At 47.7% G+C, this 27,080-nt stretch overlaps 1 long non-coding RNA gene across 2 annotated transcripts; it reads left to right on the top strand.

Annotated features, from left to right (window-relative positions):
- Window positions 1–713: 713 nt before the first annotated feature.
- Window positions 714–3,581, top strand: LOC131578478 (uncharacterized). 2 transcript variants are annotated; one of them, XR_009277503.1, is made up of 3 exons: window positions 714–1,518; window positions 1,825–2,436; window positions 3,030–3,581. It is a non-coding gene; the product is annotated as an uncharacterized LOC131578478 (long non-coding RNA). The 2 variants fall into 2 exon arrangements; XR_009277502.1 differs by lacking the exon at window positions 3,030–3,581 and having other exon boundaries at window positions 1,825–2,886.
- The last annotated feature ends 23,499 nt before the right edge of the window (window positions 3,582–27,080 follow it).

Raw genomic sequence — 27,080 nt, 5'->3', positions numbered from 1 at the left:
TGGCAAGGAGGCCCACGTTGGATAAAGTTTCGAGCTGCCTCCTAGGACTGGGCACCAAGGCCATCTAAACGTGGGATTTCCCAAATCACATCAATCATCTGGGTTTTTCCTGGCTTATGCTGAGATGCTGTGCTGCTCCTACCTGCTTATTTCCCAATAGAGCAGAGAGGCTTAATTATTGGGTTGCAAAGTTCCCAAGGGTCTTATGAATATTGAATTGGAAAAGCGAGGCATCGTGACGTACTAAACCGTGATAAATTGTTATCCAAACCTTTGTTGTAATCCAGGGGAAGTCTGCCCCCCAAACCAGCTACCCGACGTGCATTGTTTTGGTTGCTGTCATCAAAGTCTACAAGATGAACAGGCAATTCATTATCATTTTGAGTAGTGCTTTGAATGTTATCGTGTGAGCTTCTTAAAAGGTTAATCTTCTGTCGCTGGGATCCCCATGAGGAACAATTAGAGTATCCTGTGGTGAAACACTGGATTATTATTATTAATGAAACTTGTGCTGCCCTGGAGTTTTAATTGACTCAAGTGTTTAAACACATGCCTGGCTTAAAACATGTGGGTATTCTCGCTCCTGCCACAGGAGCTAGCGATGGTTTTCACACGATGCCAAGAAATGTTAACTGTTAACAGCGTGTTTGATCATTTATTAACCTTAGCTCCTCACATGTCCTACCCAAAATCCCTCAACAGGAAGGGCTGAGCATTTAACGCGCCCTTGAGACAAAGCAGGGCTTTGACTATACCTTTCTTTCCCTTGGGACTTCAAGGAAGAAATGCCTGGATTCTGACAGGGCAACAGAGATTTTTGGGTTTCTCTGAGCCACCTTCAGCTGGGGGCTGTAATATCAGGAACTGTTTCTGCCAAAATTTTCAAGACAGGAGCTAAGCTTTGACATTTGCAGATGAAACTAAACTAGCAGGATGTTTGGCAGTGCCCATGGCAGCAACAAGATGTACGGGGCCTTGCAGCTGAGGTGCCACGCTCCGGCAGGTCAGGCACTAGGGACAGAGTGGGTCCCTGGGCCATGGCTGCACCTGGCTCTCACCAGAGAGACAACAGAGCTGAGGCTTTTGCTCACGTGCAGAAGGCAAAGGGAGGCTGCTGATTATGTAAAGGAAGTCAGGGTTTGACATCTATCTGTTCCCCCATCCTGCCCTTGCAATTCTCCTTTCCCATTGCAAGCTGTCGGATGGAGACGGGATTCAGGACCAGGCCTGGTGTGTATGACCGGGATACAGCTGCACCTCAGCTCCTGCATGGACATTCCCAAGCACTCCCTCACCACTGGCTGCATTTCCTGGGCCATGTGCTGGAGCAGATGCAAGCTTCTTGCACAAGAAGGCGCAGACCTGGCTGGATTTATATCTTTGTGGGAGCAGAGGCACTGGCTGCTGCCAACGGCTCTCAGCGAGGAGCACTTCAGGCAAGTCCCATCTGTGTCCCTGTCCAATGTCATGATGTAGGAATGCAGCTACTGCTCAGGCAGCTGGCCACGGCAACTGCAGGTATGTATTTTTTTATTTGTTTATATATGTAAATCGAGTCCAAAGTCTCAGATGGTTAAGTCATGCCATGCAAGGCATGTGACAGAGTGGTTAATAGCAAGGGGTAGACAAGGATGACAGGAGGAAAGCATTTCAAAGTGGCAGCTGTGAGGTAAATCATATTGGAATTGGGTAACCTGGTTTTAGGGGAGAGGTTGGAAAGGAAGGGCGTAGCACTGAGAGAACTCTTTTGTTTTTTTCCCCTCTGGGAAGGGCACTGATCCTCAGACCTGGGCCCTGATTTTTATTTTATATCTGCTATTGTAGGGCTGACATGTGCCCGCCAGCCTCAGTGGAGAGGGGCCTGACTGACACCAAGAGAAGCCTGAAGTTTTCAGGGCTTGCTACAGATTCTGGGACATGCTCGCAGCACAAGCAGTGTCTCTCCCTCTCCCTCTCCTCTCCCTCTCTGGCCTCTCTGTGGCACATGAGAAAGGACAGAGGGGTGAATGAAATGGGCTTGTGGATGGGACTCTGCTGGATCACATGGGAAGCCTTAACCTGAGTGGAAAATGCCCACTTGAACAGCAAGTGAATCTGAACCCGTAATTAGCCGTGCCATCACGTGTCTGCTTTGCAGCCGTGTGCACAAACTAGTGACTCGTTCATGCTCTGCTTGTTCTCCACATTAAACACTCCCTGCTCCTGTCTTTCAGAAAAGAACAGAGCACCTGGTCTGATCCTCATGGAGAGGAGTGGGGATCTCTGTATGGGCTTCCAGGACAGCTGTGCCCTGACACACAACCAGCCCTGTGGCAGACATCAAATGCTGTTGTTCCCTGGCAGTCTGCTGATGTTATCGCTCTTTCTTTGAGGAGTCAGAAACAACAAGATCCTACAATGACAAACCACAACGTCTCTTGTGGTACATAAAGACAGGTAAAAAACCACTACCACCAAAAAACAACAAAAAAGAAACCTTCCTAAATAATTGCAAAAAAAGAGAGCAGTTCATGTCCTTTGTGTTCTGCAGCTCATGATCTGCCAAAGGGGACGAGGGACCATCATGAAAGACAGACATAAAGCAGCTAGAAAATCAGATCTGGAGAAGAGAACAGGACTGTTAGAGGGGAAACATTAGTCTTATACTCAAAACTCTAAATAAGAAGCACATTTACTGAGCTTTCAAGCCCACAATCCCAAGGACAAGGAAAAGCTTATTTTACATGAATGTTACATGTTAACTTTGCAGGTTCTTGTCGGTGGCTGCTGTCACTAAATGCTGTTTATGGCACTGCCTCATGCAAAACACCACAACAGCCAGAAACTGTTTCACCTTCACCAACTATTGGCTTGGTAGAAATAAAGCATTGTCATTTTTTGCCATGAGTCTTTTTTAATTTTTGAAGTATAAGGCTAATACAAAACCAGAATGAAGAACTGGAATGGAATCCCTGATAAGCACGAGTGTCAAATTTTACAGGCTGTTGTGCCCTGTGTAATTTTGTTTCATTTGCTTGTTTTTTTTCCAGAAGGGATTTCCACACTCTTAAGCTCAAATCTTCTGAGGCTGCGAGTCCACAATAAAGCAGCAAGGTGATGTGAAATGTGTTAAGGACTAAACTCGTGTCCAAGCCCAGTTCAGCAGAGAGTAAGAGGTGTGCAGGCACTCAGCAGGGATGGATGCACACTGACATCCTGATGTCACCCTTCAGCCAGGGAAGCTGGGGCAGGAAAACCAAGTGGCTTTAAACTGGAGCATGATAAATGAATTATCTGGATTATTTAAGGTGCTAGTTTGCCATGCAGTGCCTGGACTTGATGCACTGAATTACTTTCCAGTCCTGTATTCCTACACAAAACTAAGTCCTACTAAGGACTATTGTAAGTCCTGCAAATAAAAGTGCTCCCTGATCTCCCTGGATCTTGCATGGATGTGGCACAGGGGGGAAAGGTCAGACTGTGTGTGTGCAAAGTTTACTCATGACATATTTACACTAACATCACAATCTAGAGGACTGCTGTAAGCAGATGCTGACCTGCATTTTGAGGTTGGATTGAAGGCATTCACTCCAACAAGCCATATTAGCTCGGCCATTTCCTTGCTAGATACCCTTGGCAGCTCTGCCCTAGAAAAGGAGTCGCTCCAGATCTAGAAAGATGCCAGGAGAGTTGAGCAATGTGCCCTTAGACTGCTGTGTCCTGTCATCAGCAGCCCATACGATTTCATCAATTACCAAGGCCTAACACTCTCGTGGCCCTTTGGACTCTGACAGTTCATTGCCTTTCCAGAGCTGTCAAGCAGAAGGAAAAGTATTTTTTTCAATCGGTACTGTTTGTTTTTCCACTATGAACTCCTCCAACTCCCTGGTGTCAAAACACCTGGCAGGGCTGCCACGTTGGTGCTGCTTGTTTGTCCTGTTAGTGCAATGCTGTGGCTGGTGGGAATTTGGCTGGCCCTGGGGAAGCCAGCCACATCAAACACCTGCGTTCCGAGTCGCACGGGGACTGTGCTGCCTGCTCGTTCCCTGCTGGGACTCAGGCAGGTCGGAGCTCTGGGGGAAGATCATCCCCCAAGATGAGGTCACTGCACCAATGAGAATGATGTCCATAAATGATATGGGGTTAACATGGGTAGCACAGTGATTCCACCAGTGTAGGAGACACCCCAGCCCCCCTGGTACTGGCCATACATGGGGTCCTAGAAGTCAGCTATAAGCTGTAAGCTTCATTTCATATTCATGAAATACCATGTAACCTGACAAGGTCAAGTGCTACATCCACATCTGCATCACCAGCTTTGGTTGGCCTCTTTTCAGAAGACCCAGAAACTCAGGCAGGTCAGCTGCAGCCCCTGCTCCTGTACAGCCTCACCTAGAGAAGCACATGCAAATCCAGTTTGGTCCCTGGCAAAACGTGAGCAGAGCAGTGGTACAGACCATACTCCAGGGTGGAGACTCTTCTCCCCAAACCAGCTGCAATTGTTTGTTGTGTAATGGTGCCAATGAAGTTTTGTAACTCCCTCACACACTGGGAGGATTCATTTGATCAAAAGAGCAATTTCACTTTCTGGCATCTACCATCCATCAGAAATTCCAGGCCAGAGCTTTAAAGAGCAACTAATGACTTAGGATCTTATGACTGCTAAACATTTCAACCGAGGCACCTCGTTAGGCATGCAGAGTCCTCCTCTCCAATCCTCTTCCTCAGAACAGACATCAAAACTGTGGGTTGCCCCAAAAGCCCTAGCCAGACCCTGATGTGGAGTTAACAGCTGTTCAAGATGAGTCACAGAAGGTCCTTCTGAACCAAAATGTCAGCTCTAACCCCCAGATGAAGACCCCTGCCCAGGATCCCCTCCCTCAGCTATGGGACCACATACAAGCTTCAGGTGCAGCGGTGCCACAGGCACGAGGGGCACAGCCTAGGAACGCTCCAGGGCTGTGGCACAGGCTGCAAGTCCTGGCACAGCTGACAGCCTTATGGCAACACCAAAGCACAACCACTCTCTGCCTCGTGCCAGGCTCTGGATCCTGCACAGCCAGCTGGCAACACGTGAGGGGGACAAGGACACCAGGCAGGGATGAACACTGATGGTCTGATGGAAGCTGGCTCTGTTTTGGACGTGCTTTGGACAAGATTGGGCTTTCTTTGTGGGATCCTGCAGAGAGTCCCTGCAGGGCACACCTAGCTAATCAGCTCCAAGATCTTTCCATCCTGAGACTGACCCTGTTTGGGAAGTGTGAATCCAGTGAAGCTTGACAACTTCCTTACTGCTAAAGGTCTTTAGTTAAGCTCTGAAAAAAGCATCCTGCCTCCCCATAACCCATCTTGAACTCTGCCCTACACCAATCCCCAGCAAAATGGTACCTGCATCTGTTCCACCGAGGCATACAATCAAACAGTGACTCATTGTCACAATCCTTATTCATGCATTTATTGCCCAGATAACTCTCCATTAAGCTAATGAGTCATTCTTTTACACCCACCAAACGCATAGTTTGAATGCTGCTGATTTCTGCTATTCATAAATCGGAAGGAGAGGAAGAACAGACAAGAGCCTTGATCCGGAAAATTTGCCTCTAGTGGCAAGCTCAAGGAATTCAAGCTTTTCCGTGTACATTCCCAGGAACAAGCAAGGCTCTGGTACATTCTCCAGACCAGCACAGGAGAGCTAATGCTGCTTGCTGAAGTGCCTCATGCCAGTCTGCTTCTGTTAGCCAGGGCTTCCAGGCCTTGGGTGCCCAGGACTCATTGGCCACGTTGGAAGCAGCTTTGCTGAGATGAGCAGGCACCTTTATTCCAGGCATCACTAATTTTAAGTAAGGCAGGAGATAAAGTGTTCGGCATAGCATTAACTGTATGGACGCACAATCCATGCAAACTTTTCCAACGTATTAAACTAAGAACTTCCAGGTGTTGCCAGTTTGGCAATATTTTGAGTCATTTATTTTTTACATGCCTGGTGTGGTCCGGAACACAAAGCTGTAGTTAGATGCTCTCTTGATCTCTTTCAGCAGTGCTCTGCAGCTGGGATGAGCTGCTTGAGCCTTGTAAATAAAACAGGTGACCAGAAAAGTTCCACTGGCTTTGGCTCTGGTTTGTGCTGAACAAACCTGGGTCTCACACCGACCTTCCCCCCTGTTGGAGCAGTGGTGCCCTCAGACAGGGCGCTGACAGCTGCTTATGGCAACAGCCAACCGGTTCAGCCTCTTGAGGCTTATCACACAGTTTGCATAAACACTGGGATCAGAGCAAGAATGAAGGAAGCATGGGCTGAGCTTTAGAAAGGCTTTATCCTGCAGTTTTCTTATCTGCTCTACTCTGTCTGTCCCCTCCATGCCTGTTTAAAGGACTTGCTCCCCAGGAACTTATGATCCCAGGTTTCATCTGGACTGGTGCCTAGAGCTGGAGCCTGCAGGCTCTCTGAGGGGAGCTTGCTCTTGAGAGCTCTTGCAGTTCTATCCAAAGTAATTCCCTCTGGCCAGCCCAGCTTTGACTCCAAGGGGACTGTTCTGGGAGGGAGCACCGAGTAAACCAGTCCATATACACTCGTGAGGAAGCAGGTCCCGTGGCTCCCCTCTGCCTCTGGAACTCCAGACTCCTCACTGGACCGCAGGAGCTTTTGCAAATATTCCATGTTTCCTCTTCTAAACAACTAGGCACATATTTAAATGCTGAGCTCTCCTTGCTAGACACTGCTGCTAGTTCCCTGAACTTGCAGGGGACCCCAGGACTATCATCTCTGCTAAGAAAAAATGTTCTCCCATCTGTTCAAAAGGGGAAGGACGTAATATTGACCAATACTGAAAAATGTATTCTCCTGGTTTCAGAGGCAGTTATTGGAATGTGGTTGGTATTCAAATGATAACTTACACCTGTAGCAACTTGCTGAGTGATGCCTTGGATCACACTGTGATAAAGGGACGTGTTTGAACTTTTTGAAGGCAGTACCTCACTATCATTCCCCTTCAGTGCTGTCACTCAGAGCTCTGCAGCCCTGCCTGTGTCAGCAGGGAGTCAGACTAAACTTCCCATTCATCAAAATCTAAAACTCATCTGGGCGTACTCAACCATTGATTAAAAACAGGCACTGGATAAAACAAGGAGAACGATCTTTTCCTGGACACATTAACAGAAAGAGCAGTGGTGTGTTTTCCCCCAGGGACTGCGAGCTGCAGCCCAAGGCCCTTCCAGCCACCCTTCCAGCGAGCCCAGCGCGGGCCATGTCGTGCACATCTTGGTGTGTCGGCTTCTCTCGTTTCCAGGCTCTCTCCAAGAGAAATGGGCTTTAACTGCTCCTGCCACCAGGCCTGACAGGGGAGCGCTAACACACCCACTGGCTGTGAGCAGGTCTGTGAGTGCACATCAAAGCTGATCCCACCTCGCAGCAGCAGCCACCACCAGCACATTCCAGAGCAACAAGAGCCCTGCCAAAGGCAGACAGAGAACCCTGTGGCCTCCGAACCTCCCCACCCACTGCCGACTTCCATTAATTAATTAACTCTGCAGCTTTGTTCCCTTATCATCATCCTCCCAGCAACAGCACGATAAATTGTACTTGCAACAGATGCCTAAACAAGATGATCCCAGGTCTTTGCAACTTGAATCAAGGGTGGGAAACTCACAGCTTTGTGGTGATCTCCAATTCATTCATTATACAATCGGATCTTAATTGCTTTAAGAATGTGATTCTAGTCAATCTGGCCTCTAGTACCACTCCTGTTAGAGACTTCTGTTGCTAAATCTCTGCTGCTAAATACAGTCAGTCCATCCCTTGAAGTTTTTTTTTATTTCAGTGGGCTCTGAAGTATTGAATTATCTGTAGAAAGGAACACCCTGCTCACCCACCCCATATTCACCCAGTGAAATGGACAGGCACCAAAACCAGTTTAGCTGTTCCCAGCAGCAGCAGTTTTCAAATAGCTCCTGGGGCGGCCCCATGCCACGAGCAGGTAATATAGAGAAACATCCTTGAGTTGCTTTTGAAGGTGATTCTTCCTTAAAAGAACACTTTAAACACTTTGCATGGAGCAAACTCATCCCAAAGTCCTGCTATCCAAACGCAGTATGTCTAAATATAAAGTCAGTGCAAGAGACTGATGTCACTTGTGAAAACTTGAGATCTGAGGGACCCTGCCTGAGATCCTCCCCTGCAGCTGTGTGCCAGCTGGGAAACCTCAAAGGCACAGTCAGGTGTCCCCAGAGCCAGGTCTGGGGACTCAGTAGGTGGCACTCTTCACCTTGGCTTTGCAGAGATGGGTCACCCTGAGAAAGGTGCTGGGGATCGCTGGGCACAAAGGACACAGACCTCCTGCAAACAAGAGGTGGGCTGGCTGCTGCTGACAGCCCAGGAGGTACTGCCTCACTGACTCCTGTGTGCTCCAAAGGATCTTTATTACAACCAATGCAATTAAAAAGGCAAAATGAATGGGTTTGGCAATTTGGAAGAGGTTTGGATCAGCAGAATCACTGCTCATTCATAGGGTAAGCGAGAAGAAGGAGTGCTCTTTAGTCTTGCCCTGTTTTTTAGGAAGCATATTTGGTACAGGGATGAAAATGGAACCCAGGAGAGCTGTGTTTTGGGACAGACACAGTTTGGGCAGAAAAGAGAACCTAGCAGACCTTTATGTGGGATGTAAGTCACAAGCCCACAAAGAGGGGAACACCTTCACCTGTCAACATTCACTCTGAGGAAGGTGGAAGGAGAAACTAGGGGAGTGGGTTCAGACCGCAGAAGAGGTGAGACAAGCTCCTGACCATAAAGGAAGTTGCTCATTTCAGCCTGCCTCTCCCTAGAGGCAAGAACAGGGACCAGCCCCAAGGGAACAGTTTGGTGAGGACTAGCATCCTCCACCTGAGCAGGACAAGGCTGAGTGATGGGGGCAGAAGCCTCTTCACATGGTACAGCTGGAATGGCCTCGCTGATCCTAGCCTCAGCCTTTGCATCCCTGCAAACCCAAGGTGTTCCTAAGCACTGCAGTTTTGAGCTATGATACTGTGGGACTGCTTTCCCAGAGCTGTTACAGTTTCAGGCAGTGTCAAGCTGAAAATGAAAGGAGGAGCCACTGCTAATATGAGAAAGCATCCTGGTTTCCTCAGTGGATACTGACAACACCTGCCTTCATACTCGGCATTACGCCTGCCTGCCTTTTTTCTCCCCCTGAGCGAGCTTGAACAAAATAGCAAGCATATTTTTCCCTCTTATCCAAAGGCAGACGTCACACTCCTGCCATTCTCTCACAGCATCTTACATAATTTACCATTGGTTTTGGAAAGATGCCAAAACAAGTCTGAAGGAATGTGTACAAGATCTACCAGAACAGGGTTTCCCCGTGTTTCTGACTCTATAATCCCCTCATTCAGAGCTAAACCAATCGGCTCAGACCTCCTAAGCTGAAAACCTTTGCCAGCTTCATCCACTGCCTTTAAAAACAAACAAGGAAACCCACAAGCTCATGCCCAGTTATTACCATGAAAGAGAAAACAAGAGACACAAAGCAAAAGAATTTGCCACATGCAGCTCTCTAAGTGCTAAGTCCACGAGTGAGGAGACACTTTGTTCCCTGTAGTCAAACATGTCCTAATCTTTAAAACACCTTCACTCCAAAAGTGCAGCTGATTTCTTAGTCACTGGGCATTTGCTATTTAAGCAAGGGCCTTTGCTCAGGCCCCAAAGCGGTGATACCACTGGACTATAAATTCAAGCATTGGGCAAGGTTTAGGGAAGAGGTTTCTGGGAAGAGCTGTCTGAAAGTTAACAGGGGTTGCCTGGGACCCCTGGATTGCCAGCACAGGTTGAAAAACAGCTCAGAATAGGCTCCTCACAGTGAATGGAAATGCTTTGGTGATCAGCTTTGGGGGAGGTGATGATGAAGGGCAGAGCTCTCTCCATCCTTGCAGTGGTCCAGCCCTGACTCCCCTGAAGCAGAGCAGCCTGTGACACCGACAGCGAACAGAATGTGGCTAAGGCTGACACCACGTGTATAGTAACAGCTAAACACCTACCTGGAAAAGACTACCATCACTACAGGGCCTAAAGCAGGGAACTGGAGAGAGGCAGACCTGGGGGGGCTTTTGAAAGATGTTTCTCCTAACCCATGGGAACAGGTAAGAAGCGGTGGATGTACTGAGGGAGTCTCCTCTAAGCACCACCTCCTACAGCATGATGTGGCACACAGCCCCTCGTGAACCCCCGAGTGCCTAACCTGCTCTGGTGCTTGAAAGATTCCCACACCTATTCCTTCAACCTTAAATCTCTACAGACATCCCCAAACAGCCCAGGGTCCTTGGGTGGCACAGACCAAGTTATGTGCACACAGCTAAATGTGCTTCTGCTGTCTGGCTATGGAACAGGAATGCTCAGGCTTGCAAAACACCGTGAGAACATGTGAATGAAGTCTGCAGACTTCTTCCTTGTTCCCAGTTTACTCTGGAATAATAGTTTACCCAAGCTCTTCCTGATCCATATCCACAGATCAGCATTAGGCTCAGCACTGCAGCCTGGCATGCAGACAACAGGGCAATTTTCTCCTCAGCACCTCTCTCTGACAGCTTTGAGGATGCCGTGGCTTTCGATGCAAGACGGCAGATCTGGGGCTGGTACTGGCTTTGAGTCACTGCCTTTCAAGCTCGAACATCTGGCCAGCTGTTGGCCCCAAAAGTCCAGTGCCATTTTCCAGAGCAAGTGTGGCTGTTCTGTGGTTTCTACTGTTTACTTGCTTGAGAACCCCAGCTTTTATTTCCTGGCTACCTGCCAATCGTTCAGGTCTCGTGTTTGGCCAAGACCGTCGTGGGAATCTCCAGCGGCATCTTGCTGGTCCCAGCCACGTGGCTGGCCTGGGCTCCTGCCTGTGCCTGTTCAGTGTGTGCCCCTCAGCCGGGAGCCTGACCCACCTCTGGGAGCCACCCAGGGGAGGGCTGTGCTCAGACACCCTGTCCTGATGCTAATCACCCGCCTTTGATCCGGCTGCCTTTCAACTGCACCTAACATCCCTGTCTTCCTCCAGGCTCCCAAGGAAGCCCTGCACAGCTGATAGGAAGCACCACATCCAAGCAGATCGCAAATCTCAAGCCTTGGCCAGGATTTTCGACAGGTGATTGAGGGGATTTGTGTTTTGCACCAGCAATGTCAGTACCAGTGCGTGTGCTAAGTCCATGGCTGCCCAGTCTGGACATGCAGCCAGCCCTTGGTGAGAGCAAGCACAGCCTCTGGAGAGACAACACAAACCTGAGACCCAGACTTCATTCCCCTCAGCCCCAGAAAACTGGCCTTTACTTTGCTAGCCCAAAAAACAAGTAAGAAATTCAATCACTAGAAAACAATGCTGATTTCTTGCCTTTGGTGATCTATTAATGGGTAAAGCTGCACACACAGCACCAGATCCACAGATCTTTCTGCCTTCTTCTAAGTGTCTTTTCTATATACCAGTATCAGAAATGTTAGCATTTGACTGTTATTTTCATTTTACTCAAAATAAGAATTTAATGAGGTTTTCATGGTAGGTTGTCTTTATGGTCTGGGGATTAATTTAATTTTTATTTTTAGTTATTTGCTTTCATCCCCTTGATCCTTATATCAGGCTGGATATCAAACTCATAAGTATTTGGGAGACATTATTCCTAACCAGAATCCAAATTTAACCCTAGAGGCACCTTTTTTTTTTTTTTTCACTTTTGAAATCCAGAGCTGAAGACCAAACTTGTCTGGGTTTGGATCCAGGTATTCAACAGAGGACCAAAGTACACAGGGCCCCTCTGCTCCATCCCAAAGTAATCCAAAGGAGTGCATCCCTGGGCAGCCTGTTTCTAGGAACAGTATCAGTATATGAGCCTTGTAACTCATTAATGCTAATAGCAGTTGCATAACGCACAGCTGAAATGTGATTGTACAGCGAGCTAAGAACATAGCCCAGCTACACAAGGTACGATTGCCAGGCAAAGTTTCTAATGGGCAGCTTTCCTTACCATCACAGCTGGATTTATCTTTCATTATAAATGCTCTGGGGAGGCCAAATTTCCAGATATCAGAAAGCTGTGTTGCCAATTCTAGCGTAATTCTCTGCTTAAACGCTGCATGAGCGGTCATGGTCTGGAAGGAGGTGTGAGCTCACCTTGTCTTTGCTCTCTGTGCAAAACCTCGGGAGCAAAACCTCAGGAGATGTCCACAAGGGCCTTGGTCAGTCGCTGCATCTAACTGGAAGGGAGCTCAAGCATCAGGGATGGCCTCAAACCCTCAGGGAGCCCTGAAGCACTGAGACACAATGGAAATCTCAACCTTTACAAAAGCTGCTGTAGCCTGGTGTGCTGCACACGTTCAGAATTCTGCAGCTTTGGGCAGTTCCCGTGACTCAGAGTAGCTGTCTCATCCACAGCTGGCTCGCTATGAGAATATTAACTGTGCCTTCTTAAGGCCCTGCTTCTCTTCTTCTTCTGCCATAGCCTCACTTAAATGCTCTTGGCGTTCTTTACATAAACAAGCTCTGGACCATATTTAAAATCCAAGGCCTGCTGTATCCTAGGGCCATCAGATAACAGGTCATGTGCAAGCAGGACTTACCCCTCAGCTTCCATGGCAAACAGCTTTCTGCTGCCTGCCCTCTGCCAGCAAAAGCGTGGTGGGTGATTCCCTCAGGAGCCACTTCTCTGTGTCCTGACCCTTGAGCTGACCGTGCCAACTCGACACGATGCAGCAACGCCACACAACACAGACCTGGCTGCTCGAGGATGCTCCCCTGTTCTGGGGGGCTCCAGTGCCACTGTGGTGCCCAGAGGGATGTGGGATTTATCCTGCCCTCCACCCTGGGCACAGCCTGCCATGACTGCGGCCCTTGGCAGGGGATTCCCCCACATGTTGATCAGGGCTCATCAGGAGGTGGCTCCCCGCCTCACCGACCCTTCCTGTCCTTACTCTGATCAGCCTTTTGCTCTGGAGGCCAGGGCTTTTCCCAGAGCCATGGAAAAGAGTGTTCAGCTGTGCTGAAGGTTGCTCCCTCCCTGCTTCTGTGCCTGCTGCAGCATCACTTCCATTTGGGAATGTGTCCGGATTGTAGCTGAGTGAAATGAATGATGAGTCTGAATTATGAAGATGAGGGGCTGTGAGAGGATGGAGAATGCTGCTACAAATTTGAAACAAAAGAAAATACAGACTGTATCTCAGCTCCCTGCTGGCACATATAGGCAGTATGGATAAGCATCATAGCTATGTGAACAGCACACAGCTCACAGGAGAGAAAGAGCAGGCAGAGGAGTCTACTACTCTGCAATAGGGGGACCATGCTTGGCTAAATGATGTAACTCATTTAAATTCACACTGTACAGTAAGATCGTTTTTGAAAACCATATTGTTTGGCCCTCCAAAGTGATTCCCAGAAGTTATTCCTGCGAGAAGCACACACCCAAGCCAGTCAGAATTTCTGGAATGACATTCCAGTTGCTCAACACCTGGTTATGCAGATAGAAGAGAAAACAGAGCGACGCCTTAGCCAGTATAATAGATAAGGGTGTGAGAATCCAGCTTGCTGGCTAGCACATGAAAGTGTGAATGACCTCGCCCCACGTCCAGGATTACTCAAGCCAGAGGAGATGTCAGTATCAATACACACATCTTCCTTCACAGTCACAGGACTCTCCCCAGTGCCTGCTGCTGCCCTCAGATCTTAACCCCAGAACGGAGGGAAAGCACCATGCCTGTTCAACAACCAGCTTGCAAAGTTCTTTGCTTCTGCAAACCAAATGCAGAGAAGGATTAAGGAAATTCTCTTTTATTATTCCATCTAGTGGAAGACCTTCCACCGCTTCTGATAAACTCATGTGCAATTAGTGGGATGTCAAAGTAACGGGTTCTCCGTTTTCTTCAGAATGAGGCTCGTGGCTTCCCTGTTTCCAGCGCTCACAGGAACTGAGCACATCCTGAGCATTCTGTGCCATGCAATGACTGGGATTCCTTCCCTGTACTAAACAGAAAGCAGCTCCTCTGGGTCAAAATCACTGAGTGCATCCAACTTCTTTTTTTATTACACACCTAACAGCTTGAAGTAAATACCATTTCCATCTGTACAGTATCCATCAGGACTAGGCCAAGAGTTCTCAATTTGCCTCCCTAACCAGAAGAAAATATGTGTACCAATACACGTATCTTCTTGGTTTTTACCTCCGTGTCAACTATTGAGACTATTAACAGCCTTCCACAAGACCGAAGTTGTCACACCAAGCACTCCCAACTCCCAAGGAACCTTCCTTCTATTTCCTTGCACATGTGCCTCTTGGAAGACCTCCAAGTACAGGCTACACCCGGCCATGCCCAGAATTTTCCTTTGTCCGTTTGCTTTAATTGAAGCCAGTGGCCAGACTGTTGACCTGTTCAGTGAAATCCACAAAGGGGTTCATCTGACTTTGTGCACAAAGTCTGTATTGGTGGGTACAACTCAGATAAAAAATAGAAAAGGAGGTGAGAACAAAACATTTCTGTAACAGACAGATGTGAGACACTGACCAGCCAAGGAAACCCTTGGCCAGCACAGGGAAGGCCCCCTGAGGTATTTTTATCAACCAGCTCTCTACCCAGAAAGCAGAGCATGGGATAAGTGACCAAGGGTGTTCATTTTATCAAACCTATGCCACTGAGGACAATACATTAGCAATTCCTTTGATTTAAAATGTAATAAAAGACATGAAGTCAATACAAGGTTTGGGTTTACCTCAAAGCACTGCTGTGTCTGTTAGCTGAATGAGCGAGCTTCCCTTCAGTATCACTTTGGTTCTATATGCTTTCTGGGCATGGCACTGGTTTCTAGGCCATTCAATATTTGCCTGCCTGACCAGCGTGTTCCCCCTCCTGCTCACGTGCACTGCTAACGTACTTTCCCCACGAGATGGAATGTTTGCCATACCAAAATAGCAACTAAATGAATGAAAGTTCAAGCAGGGCTATAAATAGAAAGGGCACCAGCTTTTCACAATGCACATCTAAGCTACTTCACACCCACTTCCTTTTGTCTGCCATTAACTCTGAGATATGAAGCAGAAAAACCTTTCTGCACTTGGGAAGAATGAACAGCTGAACAATTAAGAGACCAACCTGCTATGAGGAAGTCACTGAAGCGCTGTGCAGAAAAAATGCATAGATAGATAGATCGATGATAGATAGATAGATAGATAGATAGATAGATAGATAGATAGATAGATAGATAGATAGATATAGATAGATAGATGATAGATAGATAGATAGATAGATAGATAGATAGATAGATAGATAGATAGATAGATAGATAGATAGATAGAGATAGATAGATAGATAGATAGATAGATAGATATAGATAGATAGATAGATGATAGATAGATAGATAGATAGATAGATAGATAGATAGATAGATAGATAGATAGATAGATAGATAGAGATAGATAGATAGATAGATAGATAGATAGATAGATAGATAGAGATAGATAGATAGATAGATAGATAGATAGATATAGATAGATAGATAGAGATAGATAGATAGATAGATAGATAGATAGATAGATAGATAGATAGATAGAGATAGATAGATAGATAGATAGATAGATAGATAGATAGATAGATAGATAGATAGATAGATAGATAGATAGAGATAGATAGATAGATAGATAGATAGATAGATAGATAGATAGATAGATAGATAGGGCTGTGCTCCACAGCCAGAGTTGCCAAATAGTAAATTTTAGCAAGACTTGGAAATCTGGTGATGGTTGAATGGAACTGCTTTAAGTGAAACTCTCCTTCTTTAGCCATCCCTCTCATGCATGATGTGTAGCAGAGCCAGAGCTCAGGAAAGGCACAGTGGCCCCTCCTAATGGAAACCAGCTTCTGGCTTCACCAGGGCTGCGGGAGGGAGAAAAACCTGTGACGAGGTGTAAAATGAGACAGAAAAGCTAAATAAAAGAAATAACTTTTTTTTTTTTTAAGGACAAAACCCATTTGCTTTTCTTACCAAAGGCAGAACACACTGGCACTATTCCAGTGTTGCTTTTCCACATAAATGAATGACTTCTCATATTGCCACAAGGCGTGTTTAGGACAACTATGGGCGGAAGAGAGGGGGTCACAAAAGCAGAAGGGGTAGGGAGGTGCTCCAAGAGGTTGTGTCAGTTCAGGTCTCAAAGTTCTCAAGCTCTCACACTCCACTGCATTTTCATGTGCTTACCCTGGGCCTGGCTAGAAGTTGTCTTGTGGAAAGCTGTTAACAGTTAATAATTGACATTGAGATAAAAACCAAATAGAGCTGGGAGAAAGTAGCTGAGTCACGCAATGTTAGATTAGGGCAATTTACTATTTTTAGTTTTTGTCATTGGATACCAAACACAATGTCACTAGAAAGAAACACCTGCCTCAAATGTAGGCTCATAAAAATGTAACAAGTTCACAGGTTGGGTTTATTGTGGTTCCAGGGTGCAATATGAGAAGTGTATGGATAAAGGGAGCCTTCTCTCTGCTCATGGAAGTTCTTTGGAGTTTGGCATGTGGGACACTCGGCCTGTTGGGAGTTTCATGCTGTTTCTAGGTACAAATGCAATACTGAGTAATACAACAAAGTATCACAACATGTTCCAATGTGTCTGCCTGTCTGCTGAGATCTCCAGACCATTTCTGCACAGCTGTCTGAACAGAGCTCCCAGCTGATCCTTGTAATTTTGCTCCTGGTATGGAGGTGGCTGTGCTTTTTTTTTTCCACTTTTAAAATGTTGAGGAAATGACATGGAAATGCTGACAGACCAACTTCCTGCCTTTTCTTCCGAGCAACTGGACGTGCCAGATATTTGCTCTCTCATCTCCTTTCCCTTACTGTGCTCTGAGCTGAGGCTGGCTGGAGGGGTGACCACAGCTCTCCAGTGATCCCCTGGTGCATCACCACTTGTTATTCCTGGGACTACAGTGACCTAGTCAGAGGCACTGCCAGTCTGTTTTCTCCTCTGTCCATCCCAAAACGCCCCTAAAAGGAAGGGGCCTGCCTGAGAAAGGAACTCTAGCCATGTTTAGAAAAGTGCTGCAGTGCAAAGCTGCATATGCCAGGAGCTGCACGTCTGTACACAATGTGAGCAAGGAAATAATCTGTCTGGGAAGATGCTGCTTCACATGAAAGCATCTGCCTGCAGCTAGATTCCATCAAAGAGCAGATCTGTGGATTGATTTTCCCAGTATGACATGTTCCATCTGCAGAGCACTCTCAAGTTCTCTTATTAGCTCCGCTGTTGTTCGTGATTGAAGCAACAAGATGGAACAGCTCACGAAAAGGCACTGGGCTCCCAAACGCTGCCCCAGAAGCACAGAAAGTGCCAGCACGGGGCGGCAGCAGAAGCAGAGCCATGGTGCAGGGACAAGGGAGTACCACAGGAACTGCCATGAGCACAGACACTGGGAGTGCTCATGTGCAGTACTGGCAGCTGCATTTCTCAGCCTGTGTTTTTAGGGAAGCCCACCTCATCCCCTGGGGACAAGGCCCAGAAGCCACCCCGTGCCAGCCCAGATCAGCTGAGCGCGGCACCAGGAGCGCTGCAGCTGCCGGCACTGAAAGCTGGCGCGTTTGTTTGCCCTTTCTGGCTCTCCACTTGGGCTCTCCACATGCACGGGCTTGTTTTAATGCACTTTTATTTTATTTGTGATGATGTCAGAGACAACCTTTTGATGACTTATGACCCACAGAACACTAGGTACCACTGGCTTATGAAACAATGAAGGAAGAAGAAAGTCAGGAAGAAAGTTGGAATAACAATAATTAAATAAACTCAGCAACCAGAAGGACAGAAGTGGCACATAATTTCACAGTGAGCTGCCACAGATGTTTCAGGAGGAGCCAGCGAATAAGGGAGGCTTTCAGAGTAGCTGAGAGATTTGGACACAGCAGAATATGCTCCCTAGAGCTGAGCCTGAACAGCCACATCAAACATTTTTGGGCCATAGCACACAGTGTGTCAGTTTGCTGGGGACCGGGCTCTGCCACGGCACATGTGAATAGCGCACAAGAGGTCTCGGTGAATCCTTGGAAGATCCACACAGATTTCCCTGTCCTTCTTCAGAAATGCATTTTATGAGATGGCTTGAACAATATATTTGGTACAAGTGTGCTTTTATCTCCTCAGCCTACCAGAGAGCCCTGTTAGATAACTATGCTGTTGAAATACAGCCTCTTACGTGTCAGAGGGAAGCTCTTTCTGGGCCATTCCCTGCGCTTTTAATTGACGGGAGAGAAAGCATTTCCTACTGATTCACTTCTCTTTATCATCTGACTTACAGGTCTGATCTTGACTTTTTACCACACCCAGATCTCCCATTGACTTCAAGGAACAGGGCTCTGTGGGGGCAGTGTGAAATTCACTCAATAAAGGTTTTCAAGAGGAAGCTGCCGAATTCATTAACAGCAGAATTTGCATAGGTCTAAAAGATGCCAGCAGGCTCTCTGTGGCCATGACGAGCTGTGTCGATGGAATTGGCCCACTCAAGAGGGATGGTGCAGCAGGGCCCAAGTGTTTGTTTGCAGTGACAATCCTTCCCGGTCCTGGGCAGGGTACAGCACATACCAGAAGCCATCACCCCTAAGAGAAGCTGGAACACATTACAATGATTTCATTTTCTCCGAGAAGAATTTGCCGCAGACACTTAGATAATCCTCAACTCAAATTAGAGACTTGCTGTGTGAGATGCTCCATAATCACAGGAAGCACGAGCTCCCTTTAGAGAGCAACAAAAGGCAGCACGTACAAAGGGCTGTGATGCACTGCAGACAACCACAGGCAACGCTGGGGAAATGTTAACCCAGCCCCTCTCTCCGGGCCCTGCTCTTGGAGAGGCACTGGGACACACGGAGGCTTTGCCAGCTGCACCCACAGTACCTGCTGCATCCACAGCAGAGTGCTCTTGTGCCTAGATAAACCTCACACTACACTGATTCATTATAAACACCGCTTCTATAACATTTGGATGGGAAGAAAGCTTTTCCTTCTGCTAGATGACACCTTTGAACAGCATAATTTGGATAAATTACTGTGCTTTTTACCCACGGCTCATCTGCCAAGTTCTCTTGTTCGGGAGGAGCCTGCGTGTGTTTTGATGTGCAAAGTAGGATAAAGGATTACCATTATTAAAGGGCTTACAAATTGGGCAGGCAAGCCCCGGGTGAGAGGTCACTCTGACTGTACAAAGGAAAGTTTGAGCTGAGTGAGGAAGCTCGTGTTTGACTCTTAGAGGACAGGGAGAAGAGTTTTGTCCTGCAAGACTGCAGGCCTGTCTGTCTGTCTGCAGAGAAACCAGCCTTAGGCCCTTCATTTTGCTCTGACTTTCTCACTCTGCCATTTGCAGAGGGTGCTGAGCATGTGTGACAACAGAATACATCCCACCTCTGCTCCTCAAAACCTCTCTGCTACAGAGAGGAACCAGAAATAAACTCCTCCTCCTCCTGCGCAGCTGGGGAGGGGTAAGGAGCAGTAGGACAGCTGTCTGAACGACTAGGGAAGCTTCAGCCGTCCTTCCCAGAGGGTGACATCTCCCTGGGATGGAGACGGAGCCACAGCTTCGTTTGCTCCAGAGAAGGAGCCCTAGACAGACGGATGCTTGCCCTGGGTACTGGCCTGAAGGGTCACATCATAATGGCAGGAATGGTACTTGTTTAAAGTACATCGATGGTGCAGCTTAAAGGGATGCTGAGGCCCTTAGGAAAAATCCATCCTTGTGCCAGACAGAGCTGCAATCTGAACACAGATTGGGGTGTCTGCTTATCTGCTTGGAGCCTGTTGCTGCTCCACACATCTCAGGCTGACATTGTCACCAGTTTCCAGGGGGGGGGACAGAAAACACAGGCTTCAGACAGAGAAGAAGTGTCATGAGCAAAACCAGAAAGAGGAATCAACAACTTGTGTTTCCCAGCAGGCTGAGGAGGGGCCCAGTCCAGCCCTTCCCAGAACACAGTCTGTAGTGTCACTGGCCATGGTGACAGCTCTCTTAGAGCAATCCTTCCCTTTTACAGCTGCAACTTCAGCAATTATACAAAACTACCACTTTTCATTTCAAAGAAAGAAAGGAAAAGGAAATAACTTGGTAGTCCACAGACTTTCAAAAAGATACTGAACTCCTTGACCCCTGAATTCTGAAGGATGATTAGCAAATAAATGCAGTGCAAAATATTTAGTCTAAGATACTGTGTTCTATCAAGTTTACACCAAGCCTTAGAGTTTTTTGAGGGCACTATTTGTGATTTCTGAGTAGGAGGGTTTAGTTACACTGTGCTGTAAGACAGCCATGTTTGTTGTCCTAGGAATTTCCTATAAAATACACTTCATTTACAAGCAAAGTAATGCAAATGTAACTTGTGACTTGGGACTCCTGAGTCCTTACTCTCAGGCCCAAGCTGTGCTCCGGCAGCAATAGTCTAGACAGGACAATTTGGGGTGGCAGCTTCTACTCAAGGCCTCTGGAGGAGCCTGAGGTACGCTTGAGCTTCTGACTCCCATTCAGGCTCTCGTGTTCAGCCCATACCTCAGCCCAAACCAAAGAGGCTTCATTTAGTTTTTAACTCCTTCCCTTCATGAATCTCACCTAAATGTCTTCTTAGAATAGAATTCTCTCTGCCCTTAGCCACTGCTGTTCTCCAGGCTGCCACAGCTTTGCCTGTTCTTCCTTTCCAGTTTCATCAGACTGTGACAGTAAACCCCTCCCCAGAAGTGTGTAGCCTGGACGCAGCACACGTCTCCCTCCTCCTACACTGTGTCCCACAGAGGCCAAAAAAGCCAGCAGGATAATAGAAGGTATTAAGAAAACACAGTTGTGCCACAATGTACTTTAATAATGTGGTACTACCTTGAATCCACTTGCAGTCTTACCCATCCCATTGCTCATCTTTCCCTTCAGAACCACAGAACTCTAAGGTGACACATTTAAAATGGCTGTAGCAGCAGGAGACATGAGGCCCCTTTCACTTGAAAAGAGGCAACTGAACGGGAACATGCTGAAGATCTGCAGTGGAGCAAAGAATGTGAAGAGGGAATGATTTTTCTGTAGAAGTTTTCTCTATTAGTCCTGGGCTTGAGGAGGTGGTTCCTTTTCTTTGCCTTTCAGCCATAGGGTGGCAACTACATTTCACTGTAGCTAAGAGTTAACAACAAAGTTTTAGGATGTGATCAGATGTTTTTCTCCAGAAAACAGATTTCAAGGTACCGGAAAGCTTGGCAGGACCATGGATTGACAACAAATAGAAAAAATACATTGTCCCAAATAGGTGGGCTCAGCCCCAGAAGTGTTTCCTAAGGGCTGCAAGTTTTTCTTCATTGGATCCTTCTTTATTTTTCAACTTGGTGCATCACTGTATCTTGGATTACAAGCACTGCAGATCACTAGAAAGGCATGTGACCATGTCACTGCATGTGCTTGGTTCTGTATCCATACACTAATAAACATTTCACCACTGTCTCTGCACTGAGGAGGTCATCACCAGAAATGATCCGTGGTGCACAGGACACCCATCTCCAGCCCAGGGGGGAGCTGCTATCTGCTGTGTTGCAACACAGAGGGTTCTCACAGACCCACCAAAACCAGCAAGGATCTTTGTCAAGTTACTGATTGATCTCTCTTTCCAGCACCCCAAAGAGTGGTTTACAGCTTGTGAAATACTAAATAAACACTGAAAGACACTTTGGTTTTACGTCAGTGACATTAACTCTTCTCCATACCTTGCTCCCCACCGCTGTCCCATGGGTTTGCAGAGATGGGCCTGGCTTTAGGAAGTGATAAGAGAGGGAGGAAAGGGCACAGGGAGATTGCTTGCCCCAGAGCAAAACTCTGAATCCTCTAGAGGGGAAGGAAGTAGCATGCCAAAACCAAGAAAACCTGTAAGACCCCCAAGTGTTCTGTGTGAGGCGGTGCTGGACAGCAGCGCTGTTCTTTACCACAGCAGAAATAGAAACAGGGGTGAGGGAAGGGCTCTCTGCCACAAATCAGACAGAGGTGCCGCGTGAAGGACCAGCTGCAATGCCTGTTTGAATAGCTCGATGTAGCAGAGAAGCCTCATCAGCGACAGGAGCAGACTCGGTGCCGTTCCCCCCAGGCAGCACGGGGCGGCTGTGGGTGCTGCAGCCCTGCACCACTCAGCACGGCTCCCACACTTCACTGCTGCAGCAACAAGGTCCCACCGTCAGAGAGAACACACGGACAGAGCCTTTTCTCCGGGAAGCAGCTACTTCAGTGCAGAGGACAGGCAAGAAAAGCAGGGGACGCAGTACCAGGCTGGCTGTGCTGGGGCGCTGCTTCCCAGCACAAATCTAAAAGGTGCTTCCTTTTTCTAAAAGGGTACAACCTTCCTGTCAGGGTCTCGTGGCTCTCAGGTGAGCATGAGCCTGCTTAGCCAAAAAGGCAGGAGGGAATTACAGAGTGCTTTCACTCTGCATTTGTTGGACAAAACAAGCAAACCCTAAAATTATTCATTTCTCCACAAAATGTGAGGTGTGCAAACACAAGAAACTGCTTTGTTTTCACTGGAAGGCCAGTAGAGACTTCTGCACAAACAAGCCTACATGAAGTAATGCCAGATACCTTTTTCTCTTAATTGCTATGTCATAGCTATGATTATTATGGACATCTAGGAAGCTTCACGGATCACCTGCATACTGTGCATCCATCACTAGAAGTTTGATGTCTAATTTATTCTACATATTCAATGCAAAACCTAGACGTTAATCTGACAGGTGGTTTTGGTTGCTGTTTATATCAATATACCTTGTTCATGTTCTGCCAAACTTCCCAAGTGGTCACAGAGCGGTGTGGATCATGAGATACAATCCAGAGAATATGGAGAGAGCTGGACAGGTCGGAGGTTTCTGACAGAGGTCACTTTGAAGCATCTTGGAGCACCAGGCACTTACTCCACCTCCTTCACCAACCTAAGCTACATCAGAGGGAATAAGAGATGTTGCTAAAGGAGGATGGGAAACTCAAGTTCAAGGTTTTGTCTCCCCTCACGCCTAAGCAAACATCCCAAATCTTTGTTTAATCATTCCCTGGGTGCAGAGTTCAAGGGCCTCTCCCTCCCATATTCAGGATGAAATACCTGCCCTTGCTGCCCCGACAGCCCACAGGTGCTGAGAGTTGCAACACGCCTCAGAAGGCAGTGCTGAAACCCTGGCCCCCCTGATGGCATCACTGCAGCAACAGAAGAGCTGGAGGTCATGCAGAGGAAGGGCACCACCACCTGGGAGGTCAGCAGCTCCACAACACTGCGAGGTGGCTCTGGGAGAAATCAAACACTTGAGACCCAAAACCGGCAGAACTGGACTTTGAAGCAGTGCTTTATCTCAGGCAGGTGCCCAGATCAGTGGGCTCTAAACTGGGTGTTTTTCTCTCCCCTCAGACTCTTCTGCTGGAGCTGCCCTGCCCCATGAGGTGCTCAGTGGTCTGTTTTGCCTCTCTGCCTCCACAGTGCAGCAGAGGTGCCAGGAGCAGGACAGCCAGCACCGTCCCTGCCTGCTGCAAGATAAAACCGCCCTGCTCCTTTCACCAGCGTGGCATTCCCAGGGGAATATCTCCTGATCTAACTGTTCCTCTCCACTAAAACTGAGCTGAGGGCAAGACTTCAGATGCATGTGGCCCTGGTTTGAGGGAACATGGCACAGCTTGTTCTTACAAGTTACCTTGAAGAGTGACCCTGAGCCTCTCTGGAATCTCACAAAGCAGAAGACACCAAAGCAGAAGCACTTCAACAGGAGAAAAGGGGATGTAGAAGTGGCTCCCACTGGCTCAACAGCCTGCAGATAAACACGCTCTCAGCAGGAACAAGAGGCAGTTCAAGCCTCAGTCTGCACCTCACCAGGGACATGTTCTTGAGGGCTGACTGGCAATCCTTGCAGTCACCACCTGTTCCCTAGAACACCTTGTTCCCCCTCGGCTGTACCAGCTCACTAGACAGTGCATTGGAGACCAGTTACTGCAGTATGAAAAAGTGATATTAACTGAGATTAACCCAGAGGAAGATCTGCTACAGCCAGGGATGATCCAGGCACACAGACTAGATTTAAGAACCAGTGGTTTGGAAGAAGCCTTTCTAGGACTGACCAAATTGATCCTGACACATCCTTTGACTAGTGGCCAGGCTTTTTCAGTTCTGTCCCCCTGGCACAATTCACAGCACTGCTATACAAAGGTGTGACTACTTGAGGAACGGCTCAGGGCTCTGACACAAGCACCCTCACCCACAGCAATCACTCCCAAGCTGTACACACTGCCAAGCACACCCTCGATGCACCCCAGAGCTGGCTGGTTTACAAATCCATCCAAATGGGGCCTTCAAAAAGCAAGTAGGAAGTTTCATTTATTTGGGTACCCTTCAGAAACAGCATGTCTGTACAGCCCTCCTTTGGCTGTCTTGTGTGAATGTATTATGAAACAGACTCATTACACACAGATAATACTGTATTTTTGCCTCCTTTCCTACACAGGACAGGGCCTGCTCCAAGGATGAATCAGAGAAGAACACTATTGTCTGTAGCATCCCAGCCTCAACATCTGTTGAAATTGGACCACAGTGTGTAAGTGAAGCAGGAAACTGTAGGAAGAGGAAGGATTAGGGCAGCCAATTGCTGCCCTGAGGATCTGGCTGCTCTCCTGCCCTGCTGTGCAAAGGAACGAACCAGAATTCTTCAGGGTTCCTCACTAAGAATGTGTGCACACACTCCTGCACAGCCTCGCATTGGTCCTGCAGAAACGCAGGAACCTCAGACACCGAGAGGAAGGAACGGCTTTGTTTTTAAGCTTAGTGTGTTACCAGCCTCAGTTCAGTCTGTGCTCCATGGACCGGCATCTCTGAGTTTTTCAACAAGACTTGCCAAATACACAGGTATCACAGGGGTGGAGGGCTCAGAAAAGCTCAAGAACAGTCTCACTGGTTTAGTCTGCAGGGTACCATTTGAAGAGTGGATTGCAGCAAGGCCTCAAGACACACTCACGTGGGAAATGAGAGAACTTACACCAAGGGCTGGCTCAGAGCAGCCTTCGTCCAATACAGCTGCTTCTCACTAGAGAAGGAGAATCACTGGAGCGTCGCAGGTCTATAGACAGCCAGATCCACCTGCAATTTAGGTTGCTACAATAGCTGAGGAAGGGAGTGTTTTGTTTAACTGTAGCCAGGGTTACAGTCGCCTGTAACTGCGCACGTTTCCGTTTTGGAGCGCTGCTGGGGTAATCCAAGTTTCCTTGATGCCACAGGCCTGTTAAAATGCAATACAGTTATTTAGTGCCTTGGTGACATAGTGCTCTCCGGCACGGCAGGCCCGATGTGGGCTAGTGTGCGAAGTGAAGTCACCAGGGGTTTATGGGAGGAAGGATTCCTGCTGCTGTGCTCGCCTACTTAGGAAGGGCATTGGGTAAGAGGTGCTCGGCTCTGCAGTTGCCTAAGCACAAGGAGACCCACATTCCCCACGCGTGGAAACAGCCGGCCCCGAGAGCCTCTGCGTAAAAGCAGAGCTGAGGGCAAACCACCCAGCACCCACAGCACTAAGCTGAGTTTCTGTTTTAAATGAGGTGTTCAATTTACTTTAGTTTGGGATCTTCAGCTGGAATTACCTGAAGCCTTAAAAAACACAGAACGATGACCAGCCTGGTTTGTGGCTTCTTCCTTGACTCTGTTGAGGCTTGCTGTGGAGTTCTGGTGAGGTGAACTGCCAAAGCAGAGGGGTGAAGGACACAGTGAGTAGAACATTACGACTTTATTACAGCAATGATCCATCCAGGCAATGAAATTACTGCAAGTGGTTAGTTCTTTTCAGTATCTTTAAAGGGTAACTCCTTGAGCAGGTGCAAGGGAGGGGGCGTAGGCTTTGTCCCACTGATGTCAGTAGGAACGCCCAGTTTCTTTTGAAGCATCTCCTGTGTGGAAATGCTCCTCTGCTCCCCTCCTGGGAGTGTGTGAATTCTCAAGAATCCGAGCTGCCGTTCGGCTGCAGAGGTGACTGATTTACACAAAACCGGATAGCAAGAACTTCCTGAGATGACCCTGTTTTGTGAGGAGATTCTAATCTCATGACAAGTTAGTCTAGCCAGATAATGACAGTAATTAGCCAGGAGGCAAGAAGGTGGATCTAGATATTCTGCTTCATGAGTAAGAAGGATGTTTTATGGCAGTGGTATTAGGAGGAGGATGGAAACTGCTAATATGCTCCAAAATGAAATTGGAACAAGCAGCACAGTGCAGACTTGGGACTCCCCAACCTGCTCTCCTCCCAGAATGGCGAGGCTCAGTAAGGGAGAGGTCCTTTTCCAGAATAAGACAGTGCAAAGCCCATGCTGGCATTTGACATCAGCAGCATCACCTTTATCATTCCTCCTGCACAGCCCAGTTTGTCTGAAACATGGAATGTGGGACCAAGAGGACCAGTGCTAGCACACAAACAGATGCTAGCATTTCCGATATTCAAACACAATTTGTAGTGGATAAATGAGCAAATAGAAGAGGCAGTCTCTCAGTAAACACCATACTCATTCCAGGATACAATAAGCTGAAATCCATTGCTGCAGTTCCGATGCTGCTGGGTAGGCACTGGCCTGCTGCAGCAAGGGCAGACCTGTCTTATCTCTGGTAATTTCCAGTCAAATATTTGCAAAGTGCTTACATATGGGGTAGATAAAAACCCACAGGAATGGAGAGAATAGAGGACTTAATTCACAAGTGAATGTATTCTTTTAGCTGGAAAAAAGGGTCTTTTTAAAGCAAAGGTGAGATGTTCCTTGCAAATGGGTGGCTCTGGTGGTATCAAGTGATGCACTTCTGTCTTTCTGGGGTGCTGCCAGACACCCTGAAATGATAGAGTGGAGAGGAATGTGAGATTTCCCTCTTTCATCATAATGGTTACTTTGAAGCCTAATTACAGCCGTTTAAACAGCAGCCCATTAGCCATGCTACTGCTGATGGCTGCACTGAAATGCACGGCCTGACAGGGAGCTGGCTGGGCAGCTCAGACACCCCACTGCAGTTTGGGAAGGGCACCAAGCAGCAGCAGGCATCCAGGGCAGCCTCTGGCACGCCTGCTCCAGGAGCACCGTGGGACACGCTGCAGTGGGAACCACTGTGAGGTGA

Source organism: Poecile atricapillus, chromosome 4, assembly GCF_030490865.1.
Source record: "Poecile atricapillus isolate bPoeAtr1 chromosome 4, bPoeAtr1.hap1, whole genome shotgun sequence".
In the NCBI taxonomy this organism is placed as follows: domain Eukaryota; kingdom Metazoa; phylum Chordata; class Aves; order Passeriformes; family Paridae; genus Poecile; species Poecile atricapillus.
Note: the sequence above shows the minus strand (reverse complement) of the source record. Positions and strands in the feature narration are given on the sequence as shown.